A 9,163-nucleotide genomic window follows, 5' to 3' on the forward strand; every position below is an offset into this window, starting at 1 on the left:
CTTTGGTCAGGGAGCGTCTGATCGATCTGAGGCAATGTGCCGGGACCGTACTAGCACCCCGAGAGGAGTCCATTCGCGGGTCAAGAGGGACATTGAGATCCCCCGCCAGCACCAAGAGGCCTTCCCTGAACCTGTCTAGTTTGATCAGTGTCTTGGCTATAAATGTGTGCTGTTTCCGGTTGGGGCTATATATGCACGCGAACGTGTGGGGAACGTCCCCAATGGAGCCTTTAAGGAAGATGTATCGACCCCCCGGATCAATGAGAGTAGCCTTGTGTTGGAAATGTACCGAGTGGGCGAGTAGAATCGCCACACCCGCCTTCTTCATGTCTGGGTGGTTGGCAAAGTAACCCTGAGGAAAGCGTCTATTCTCCAGTTTTGGCGCGGAAGTACCTCGGAAATGCGTCTCCTGCAGGAACGCTATGGACACCTTGTCAGCCCATAGCCTGCGCAGCAATAGAATTTCAGTTTTGGTCAAGTTTAGTTTAAGGAAGTGGGCAGCCATCCAGTTAGAAACAGCAGAGAGGCAGTCAGAGACACTAGTCAAGAGGGACGGGGAGCGATCAGGAGAGGACAGGTAGATTTGCGTGTCATCCGCATAGAAATGATAATGGAAGCCAAAGGAGCTAATGAGTTTACCAAGGGAGGCAGTATAGATGGATAACAGTAGGGGACCAAGCACCTTGGGGGACACCAACAGAGAGGAGTTGGGGAGAAGAAGAAGAGCCAGAGAAAGAAACACTGAAAGAGCGCTGGGAGAGGTAGGAGGAGCACCAGGAGAGAGCAATATCTTGTAGAGCAATATTGCAGAGGATGAGAAAAAGCTGTTGACGATCAACAGTGTCAAAAGCCGCAGACAGGTCAAGGAGAATTAGGATAGAGTAGTGACCATGAGATTTTGCAGCGAGCAGATCATTGGATACTTTGGTCAGTGCCGTTTCCACAGAGTGCTTAGCGCGGAAACCAGACTGAAGCAGGTCTAGCAGAGAGTTGGACTCGAGGAAGTCTGTCAATCTCGCATACACAATACTTTCAAGGATCTTGGATGCAAAAGGCAGTAGCGAGATAGGACGATAGTTGGATGGGGAGTTATGGTCAAGATTGGACTTCTTTAGAATTGGGGTTACAGTTGCATGTTTGAAGGGCGATGGAAATATACCAGAGGAGAGAGAGAGAGATTGAGAATTTTAGTGATAGGTGGAGAAAGAGAAGAAGACAGAGTACGGATGAGATGCGAGGGAATTGGATCTAGGGAGCAGGTGGTGGGGCGGGAGGACTGGAGCAGAGCAGAAACCTCTTCTGATGTAGCGGGTGCAAATGAACATAGAACAGCAGAGGGAGTGAAGTTAGGGGAAGTATTGTAAGGGGAAGAAGAAAGAAGAGAGATCTCTTCTCTGATTGTAGAGATCTTGTCAGTGAAGTGAGTTGCAAAGTCTGAGGTGGTCACGTTAGTAGGTGGAGGAGGAAGAGCAAGGCGAAGAAGAGAGTTAAATGTGTGAAATAGTCGTTTGGGTTCGCGGGAGAGTGTGAAACTTTTGAAGAGGAAAGAGCCAAGCTGTATGAGCTCAGCATAAATTTATAGTGGAGAAAGTCAGATGCACAGTGAGACTTTCTCCAACAGCGTTCAGCAGTTCTGGAGCATTTTTGGAGGTATCGAGTGAGCTTGGTGTGCCAAGGTTGTTGTTGGGGGGGGCCTGCGGCGTTTAAATGTACAAGGTGCCATGATGTCTAGTTGAGAGGAGAGGGTGGAATTGTAGAAAGAGGTTGCAGAACTAGGACAGGTGAGGTTTGATATAGGTAAAAGGAGAGTTTGGAGATTAGTGGAGAAATGCTCTAGGTCAAGACATTGGAGGTTTCTGTGAGAGTGATGTTCAGACGGTGGTGTCAATTGGGTCTTAGGTATGCAAATGTCAAAAGTCAGCAGATGGTGGTCAGATAGAGGAAAAGGAATATTGGAGAGATTAGAGGCAGTACAGAGGTTGGTGAAGGCAAGGGAACTTGAAAGGATGTCAATGTACACAGATCGTGAAAAAGGATGTCCTCACTTGTGAATCAAAGTTTCAAGTAGTAGAATGATATATATAGATTTCGATTAAGTAACTAATTGATTTTTGGACCCTATCTTTAAAGTATACTAGCACTAACAGTATCTTAAATCTCCAACATTTGTCCGACTTTGCAAATGTTTGGAGTTTGGAAACAGACCCGTGAAAACTCCTTTGAAAAGGAAATAGAATATTGCTGTCTTGCATTCTATATTAAACAAATAATCAAATTCTTTCTTGGAAATTATATGTTTTCCCATCCCAACCAATAGGAGAGTCTTTCGATCCTGTAAATATAACTGTGTGGGATCTTTTTTTTTAAATGTTATAAGTATTATTGTCTCCCAAAATCCTAAGGGCCTCTGTCATATAAAATTGTTTTATATAATTTCCAAGGAAGAATTTGATTATTTGTTGAATATAGAATGCAAGACAGCAATATTGTATTTCCTCACAAAAATCCATAAGGATCTGATCAACCCCCCAGGCCGTCCCATCATTAGTGAAAATTATTCTTTATCCTCTAGGCTATCTGAGTATGTCAATTTTTTTCTTCAACCTTACAAATACTACATGATCTTCAAAAAATAGAATGGAAATCAACCTATAGTATGGCTACAGTAGACGTATCCTCCTTATACATAAGCATCCCTCATTGTAAAGGATTAGAGGCTATTAAAGTCATTCTAGTTTCAAAGCAACAATTGAATATATGCCAAATAGACTTTTTAATTGATTGTATCAATTTTGTATTAACTAAGAACTATTTCTGGTTTGATTCCACTTTTTTTCTGCAGTTTTGTGGCGTCGCCATGGGAACAAGATTAGACCAGAGCTTTGCCAACCTCTATGTGTCCCACTGGGAAACTACAGTGATTACTGTGGGTGAGGCGGCCGGGGGGCCGTCTTGTCCTATGGCGACGCTATATTGACGATGTTCTAATCATATGGGAAGGTCAATCAGAGGGATTAATATCCTTCATAGAAAGTATCAATTGCAATAATTATAATTTACATTTTACATCAGTAATACATCCTACACAGATTGACTTTCTGGACCTTACTCTTTATGTTGAGGGAGGATAACTTTAAAGCAAAACTTTTTTCAAGAGCGCGGACTGTAACATGGCTATCAATAAATCTAGTCTACAAACGATGCACTGAAGACGCAATTGCACAGACTTACAAATGTTTGAAGAACAAAATCAGATCATTAAAAAAGATACTATGGGGGGGGCGTGGCCGACCAAGAGACTGAGCGGACGCCTAAGTGAGAGGCTCCGTATCGCACTACAGCAAAAACGCTATTTTGGGCGGAAAAAAAAAACAAACGAAAGCAATCAGACAGACACATCACCTCCCACCAGAGAGAACCATGGGGCGCAAAAATCGGAAAGCTCAGCACACAGAGACGACCCGATTACCCGATATTCGGCTCTCCTTCGAGAGGCCCATACCGCGGCTGCAAGCTAAGATGGCGCCCGAGGCCGGAGTGGAAAACACACGGTCGGAAGATTCCCCAGAGGAAGAAGATCCCTCCACACCGCAACGGTCAGAAGGAGATTCCACTGCATCAGAGTCTGATGAAGACTCAGCACCCTCCACGAAGGGGGACATAAAGAAACTCCTGCAAGATCTCAGGAGAGTGTGGAGAGAAGACCTGAAAGTGGTACAGGCTGAGGTGGGGACAGCCCACACCAAATTCCGAGCTCTGGAAGAGAGAGAAGGTGCCAGAGAGGCACAACTACAAGAGACTGTGGCAAAAATGGGGGACCTAACCGCACAGGTCCAGAAACTAAACCGCACGGTGACAGTGCTGGAAACTCGACATAGGCGCAGAAACATTCGATTCAGGGGGATCCCGGAGGCGATTGGCAACGAGAGGCTACTGCTACACGCTCAGAGCCTCATAGACAGCCTGGGAATTGAAGGGGGGGCCACCCAGCCGCTCATAACCTCGGCATTTAGAGTCCGCAAATCCCCAGCAGCACCAGAAGGGACCACCAGGGATGTCATAGCGGTAACACGCGACGTAAGTGCCAGAAATGCAATCATGAGCCGCTCCAGAGCGCAGGGGGCCATAGAATTCGATGGCAGCACCATAGCCATCTATGGTGACATTCCATTCTCCGTACTGGTGGAGAAACGGAAACTAGCACTGGTGGCCAGGAAACTCAGAGACTGCTCCATAAAGTATCGATGGGGAATGGAGGGGTCCCTAGCAGTGACAGTGGGGGACACATCCCACACCCTGACGTCAACAGACGACCCCGAGGCATTCTACAAAATCCTGGGACTGCAGCCCAGGCCCACACCAGAGCCACCCTCCAAGCGCCACCAAGCGGGCGGATCGAAAACCTGCCCCAGTAAAGTGCAGAGTCTGAACAGACCAGAAGGAGGAAGAGCCTCAGGACGCTGGACCCCAAACACTACAACACAACAAGCGAACCAATCCCACCCGAGCCACAGACATAGAGACTATAACATTACCTAAGCCAGTAGGAGCCCAGATAGTCATCTTAGTCCACAGAGACATACACCCATGTCAGATAGTCACTGGGGGATCCCACGGCATGCTTCCCGGAAGGCTGCCCCAGGACAGTAACTGTTAAATGGACATATACATATTGTTCACTTATACAATGGAAATGATGTATATCATATATGATAACTCAATAAAAAATATAAATTGAAAAAAAAAAAAAAGATACTATGAAAAAGGTTATGATCTGAATAAAATGAATATAGATGAGGAACAGATAAAAAGTCTAGAAAGACAATCACTACTAACTAACCATAATAGAATACAAAAAAGCAGGAATGACAACAGATTTGAATATGCTTTTATTACGAAGTTCAATTCCCAGGCCAAAAAAGTGGAAAACATTCTGAAAAAACATTAGCACATACTAAAGAAAGACGATGTATTGGGAAAAGTCATCCCAGAAAAACCAATGGTTATATACAAAAAGGTGGAAAATTAAAAAAAACAGTTAGCACCCAGTTTACTACGCAGTAAAAAACTGATTCCAATTTTGTTTTAATCTTATGGGTTTCTACAGCTGTGGCAAATGTTCTACTTGTAAATTTAAAAAAAGAACTACACATGACTTCAGAGGTACATACACTAAAAAAAAATATGAAATTAAAAAGTTTTAATGCTCCACCACGTTTGTTATTTATCTTTTACAATGTGGTTGTGGAGCACAATATATAGGCAGTACAATACAAAAATTACGTACCAGGTTGGCAGATCATTTTTATAATATTCGTAATAATAAAATAGAACACAGTGTTCAAAAACACTGCAATTCATGTCCATCTTTTTAATGGGACAATTTTATAGCGATTGGGATAGACAGAGTAGAAAAAAGAGAGGAGGAAATAGATCTATACAACTCAATAGAAAAGAAGCTCAATGGATCTATAATCTTGGAACCCTTAAACAAGGCCTAAATATTGATATAGACCTTACAGGACTAATTTGAGATTAGCTACAGGGGTAACAATATATATACAAAATATAGCAGGGATCACTCTACTAAATGGTGTTACACTATGTATGTTCTCTGTTTTTATTTTTTCTAGATGTATCTTGTATTTTTTTGGCTATTTGTGAGGATTTGAGGAATCCTTTGTTACACTCTACAATATAAGGGAAGTCAATTACCTTTTTAAATTATATATCGCTGCACTTGGGTGGCCTAATGTGATACATATATAAATATACAAAATATGTAAGAGCATTTATCCCACTCCTCTCCATCCCATTCTTTTACTTTTTTATTATTTTCAGATTATTATTTTTGCAGTTTTTTGTTTCTATTTTTCTGTTGCTTCCTCCGTTTCTTTTATAGTTCAATATTATTATTCATTTTTTAACACTTGTTTTTTAAGTTTCAGAACGCTCTGGAGTATTTTGTTCGAATATTGGAGTTTAACAATTAATTGTCCATGCAATTTACCATAATCTGTATCCAGAATTCATAACAATTGTATATATTACAAACTTTATATATCCTCCATGCATATTTTTTATATATGAAATATATGTGTAAGATGTGTCCTATTATGATTGTGCTATTGTGTGTATATATATACGGTATCCACAATGATTTTTTTACTTAGTGATTTTTATATATATACATTTTTTTAATTAACTTTTTTATTTACTTTTTTCAATATCCTCATTACATTTTCAATATCTTTATTCCGTTTTTTATGATATCTGCATATTCTATATATGCTTGATTCATGCCCCATCATGATTTGACACTTTATGGAATGCTGTATGTTTAATTATCCGATCGGTAGCATTCAGCTGCGTTCTAGCATGGAACACAGAGAAGAATTTTCGCTAGACAGGAACAGGAAGTGACGTCGGACATCTACGTGCGTTCCAGCATGACACGCACTTAACACACCTATATCACAGGTGGATTACATTCCTCTATCTCGGCGGTATATTTAAACAAAGGCTTTGGATGAGTGAGATCACATCACTGAGGAAGTCCAGTGGACGAAACGCGTTGGATTCTAACGTTGAGGACTTGCAGTGCTGTACTTTTATCTCCACTCTGTAGTAGATATATGCTGTTTTTATCTGGACCGTTTGTAAGTGCATTTGTAATAAACCTTTGCTGTTTTAAGTCTGGTTTCTCTTTTTCATTTACAAGTGCTAAAGAAGATTATCTCCATATCATTCTGAAGATTACTCCTGATTAGGATGATGGGCTTGATTTTCACTTACATTTTGTGAGTTTAACTTATATATTCTGCGTGTCTCTGTATACATACATTTGTCACACTATGTGCGATTTATATATTTCTCTGTAGACACTGCCTACTAGTAATGTCCCGAACAGTTCGCCGGGAACTGTTCGCCGGCGAACATAGCTTGTTCGTGGCGAACGCGGCGGGCGAACATATGCGATGGTCGGTCCGCCCCCTATTCGTCATCATTGAGTAAACTTTTTTTTTTTTTTATTCTTTATTTTTCTTGTGCATATGAAAAACAAACATTTGGTCTTGCAGCGCCACAACAGCAACTGCAGGCTTTAGATTGATATGGAATTCGATTGAAAAGCACAATTTTATGGTATATTATCATGAGAAACATAAGATTTCAGACTGTTCTGTAACATGCAAACTAGATAATAGTGTGCGCATTTGCAGATTTCGCATAAGAACAATGGGCTGAAGCGTGCAGCGGTGGTTTAAATCAAGTTAAAGTATGGCTTAAGGAGGTGCTGCACTGAATGTAGGTAAGGCGACCATGAGTAGGTGGGCATCCCTTATTAGGCAACTCTTGCTTATTCGGACCTATGAAATGGCTGCGAGGGGCTTAGTGCGCTGCCAAGGTGTTCCTCGGGTCGTGAATGGATTCTGACTTTAAGAAAGGAAAAAAATAAAATAAAAATAATAATAAAAAAAAAAAAAAGGGCTAAATGCCTGGGCGTCTGAAGTGTGTAGATGCGCTCTAGTGCATTGTGCGAGGTATACGTCTAGTATTGAGCATAGGTAGAGTTATGTATGGGACACATTAGAAGACATAAACTTAGGTACATGAGAACAGAGTCATTGCAGGAGTCCAACAGGTTAAACAAGGTCTGTAGTGTTGTCTGCATAACTGCATTATATATGTTATCCCATATGAAGCAAAAAATAAATAAAAATTAGGTCTTGAAAGATTGAATGAAATAAAGCATAAAGAAGGAAACCTTAAATACTTTGAGTCCTATAATCAGGCATGTAGTTATCGGAAGGAGGGTGGCATGGTCATAGAGTCCAGCATCAGCCTGTGCACTGGCTTGGGTGGGAATAGTGGCTGTCCGTATGTTGTTCCATGCTGGAGCTGCGTGTGGCTGCCTGCAGGAGCAGTAGGTCGATCTCGGAGGCACTGCGATCTGGATTCAGGGTAGGGAGCGGTGTCATGTGCTGTGAGCCAGGCGCTCGAATAAGCCTGTGTATGAGTGGCTCGATGGTGTTCAGGGTGGGCTGGTTACATGCCGCCCCTGTCGATCGGCTGTCCCTCTGCGTACCCCTCCTCATGTGAGCTCGGGTCTCGCAGCTGCTGTGATCCGGCAAGCGCTGTAGCAGTATGTCGTAGGGTTCCCACCCGTCAGGCTGCTTCATGCAGGCATGTCGCCTCCACCTTGCGTATGTAAGGGTAATAGCCGGCGAGGGAGAGAAGATAGCATTATTCCCCTCACGCGCTAGTGGGTTCTTGTTTGCCGCCATTTTAGTTGGGCCTCGTGGTTTAAGTAGAGAGGTCTTTGGTGTAGCACGGGTTGCAGGGTGCGGACCGGGATCACCCCCACCGGCCCAGGGGGGGGGGGGAACGGTGCCCTGGTTGCATGTCTATGGGAGTCCAGCACGATACTGTCGGGCAGGATAGCGGGGCAGCGGCCGTCCACCCAGCTCACGGCCTGAGTAGGCCTCATCCTGTAGGGACGACTGTTATCGTCTCGAGGGACTAAAACAAAGGGTTTGCAAGCCTCTCCTCTGAGTCAGTGCTCCCTTGTGCTTCGGACCACGGTTGCAGGTCGTTATTCAGGCGTAAAATCAGCTTTTGTAAGCTTGAAGTTTGGAGATTTGGTCAATTGGGGGAATTTGCGGTTGCGTGATGACGTAGAGGTGGGCGGAGGTCCGCACGCACGCATCCTGAGGCGGGGAGGCTGAGCTCGTAATGGAGGAGGAACGCGGCGTTCTACAGGTCTACACGAGGCACGAACCGGCGCTGTATCCCAAGTTGTAAAGGGCGCCGACATCTAGTTGAAACTAATAACATAGCAAACCTGCTTATATGAAATGAAATGAAGACAAGCTAAGTACTTCCCTTTTTCTCTATACTTATTTAAGCTGGGTTAGAAACCGAGAGAGGACCGAGAGAGGAAGAAGGTAAAGGAAGAAAAAGGAGAAACTGACAGTGGATAGATAAATATAACCAAATCAAAATAAGATAATCGAGATAATCGAGATATTAAGGCATAAAAAGAAAAAAGAGAAAAAAAAAGCAGTGAAAGGACTGAATAAAGAAAAGGAGAGAGATAAAGGAAAGGGAAAGGGGAGAGAAAAAAAAAAGTAAAAATAAAAAGGCGAAAAATTCTACATCTCAA

The sequence above is a fragment of the Pelobates fuscus genome, chromosome 4 (assembly GCF_036172605.1).
Source record: "Pelobates fuscus isolate aPelFus1 chromosome 4, aPelFus1.pri, whole genome shotgun sequence".
Lineage (NCBI taxonomy): Eukaryota > Metazoa > Chordata > Amphibia > Anura > Pelobatidae > Pelobates > Pelobates fuscus.